At 32.4% G+C, this 2482-nt stretch overlaps 1 long non-coding RNA gene across 1 annotated transcript; it reads left to right on the top strand.

Annotated features, from left to right (window-relative positions):
- LOC130999134 (uncharacterized) lies at nucleotides 1-1230 on the top strand. The gene is made up of 4 exons (XR_009093422.1): nucleotides 1-324; nucleotides 406-479; nucleotides 574-698; nucleotides 889-1230. It is a non-coding gene; the product is annotated as an uncharacterized LOC130999134 (long non-coding RNA).
- Nucleotides 1231-2482: the final 1252 nt, after the last annotated feature.

Raw genomic sequence — 2482 nt, 5'->3', positions numbered from 1 at the left:
ACTGGTTTGTTTCTTAGACCTCAGTATTCTGGATTCTTGTTCTTAGTGAATTTTGTTTTTCCTGAAATCATGATTACCTTTGTCCATTCTTCTGCCAATCATGTGAAAATACTAGTTATAGGTCTGTAACTATCTTTCATCTGCTGATTTAATCTCATTGCTGATGCTATCTTTTTATTGAATAGCACTTGTCACCTGTGCTTAGAATATTGATTATTTTTCCTTCTGTATGTAGACTTATTTACAAGAGGTATAGATATTCAAGCAGTTAATGTTGTCATCAATTTTGACTTCCCCAAGAATTCAGAAACGTATTTACACAGGGTATGTTGCTTCTTTTAGTTTTATTTTTACCAGTCTGTTCTTTATTGATTCTCTTATTGCAATTCTTGCCATATATGCCAGGTTGGTCGATCTGGAAGGTTTGGGCACCTTGGTTTAGCTGTGAATCTGATAACATATGAGGATCGGTTCAATTTGTATGATATCATTTCTTGGTTTCCTTGAACAAGTTTACCTAGTCATGTTTTTAGAGGGTTTTCTCTAAAATGTTCCATCACCTTTCACTTTCAGGTATAGAATTGAACAAGAACTAGGGACAGAGATAAAGCAGATCCCTCCACATATAGATCAAGGTATATACTGCCAGTGATATGTGGTGGTGGCATCCGTTTTCATGGTTGAAGGTGGTAAAGCTGGTGAGTAATCAAACCTATGCATAATTTATTTACTTTCTAACAGTTGATGCTGGTGGGTTCTTGCTCTTTGCCATAGTCTTATTGGTGCATTTATGTTCTTACGATTGCTTTTCAGTGTAAACTGTTATATCCTGATTTCAATTACATGATCCTGAACTGAAATAACACCTCCGTCATCTTTCTATGGCAGCGACATTTGCCCCACCCCGGAGGTTTACTCGATCAAAATTCCGTTGGGGATTTATTCGAAATCGTGTCGTGTTATTGGTCTCGAAAGACTTGTATTTGCCTAGTGATAGAGGCAGATGATGCAAGACATTTGGCGTGTCTTATTTGGAATGATATTGCCACTGGATGCCCAGTCGTTTGAGCCTTGCTTATTTGCTATTTTTATGTTGCGTAAAAGTTTGAGCTCTATGTCAAGATCTGCTTTTCTGTATGTTTAAATCCTAATAAAAAATATTTGCTTCGTCTCTGTTAACAAAGATTCTGTGGTTATTTTTGTTAATCGGTAGTATTTTCTTTTCTGGTTTCTCCATGTTAATTTACGTAAGTTCAGATTTATCTGTTTTTGTATTACTATAATATTCATTCATTTTGGTATCATATTCAGAGGGTGTTTGGTTAAGCTTATTTTAAAGAGCTTATAAGATATAATTTTTAAGAGCTTATAAGTTGTCAAAGTGTTTGGATAATTGAGCTTATAAGCTAGAGAGAATTTTTTGTTAGAGAGAGAAAATCGAAGAAAAATAAACTTAAATGATATATAATGAAAATAATAAATTATAGTTGAAAAATATTTGTAAAATGATTATTGCATATGAGATTATAAAAAAATAAGTTGGTGTAGATGAATTTATTTTTTGGGGACTTATTTTTGGAGCTTATAAGCTGTTTGGGAACTTATTTTGTCAAACACACTTTTATGAGGAGCTTATAAGCTGTTTTGAGGAGCTTATAAGCTCAGCCAAACACCCTCAGTCTCATAAGAAAATGGTAGTTTATAGCTAAATATGTACTATGTATGTCTTACGCAGATGATGATTAATTGATTATATTAAGAAAAATACGACTTCAACTTTTGTTTATTTTTCAAAAGATCTGAATTTCTTAAAGTTTATAGACGATGATTATATTGAGATGGTGACCTATCATAATCTTTTAGGTGGAATTTTGAACAATATTGCTATAAAATGGATTATGCTGTACCGATTTCATAAATCAGTTACTATTTACTATCGCAAATTCATATTCATGAATGTTAAAAAGTTCTAAAAGTTAGTCCCATTTTTCGTTTTATACATTTCAAGAAAATACATATATGGGTTGATCTATTAAGGAACCTAGCTCCAGCTCAATGCAAGCCCAATTCTTTTTTTTTTTTTTGTATTCCATCTGTACACAAAATTTATGTCACATTGCTTTTGACACATGTTTTAATAAAATGTGAGTGAAGCTGGTAGTGGAGTAAGGGGTTCCACTTTAAATGTGAGTAGAATGGTGCGGACCCTACTCATAAAAATGAATATGACATATTTTTTGTAAAGGGACGAAAATAACAAAAAAGAAAATTGTGACATAAATTTCGTGGATAGAGGGAGTATTATATTAAGTCCAATTCAAAATTAGTCTAATTTAAAATAATTTAAAAAAATTAAAATAAAGTTACTGTGAAATGTGCAATGCGAGCGAAGAAATCAAACTGAATACTTCATAATTGTCCTTCGATCACCACTGTAGCACCGACACTGCCATCGATCAAAGTATTTATTTTTCATCACATC

This window comes from Salvia miltiorrhiza, chromosome 8 (assembly GCF_028751815.1).
Source record: "Salvia miltiorrhiza cultivar Shanhuang (shh) chromosome 8, IMPLAD_Smil_shh, whole genome shotgun sequence".
Taxonomy (NCBI): domain Eukaryota; kingdom Viridiplantae; phylum Streptophyta; class Magnoliopsida; order Lamiales; family Lamiaceae; genus Salvia; species Salvia miltiorrhiza.
The sequence above is the reverse complement of the archived record's forward strand: the minus strand, read 5'-3'. Positions and strand labels throughout refer to the sequence as shown.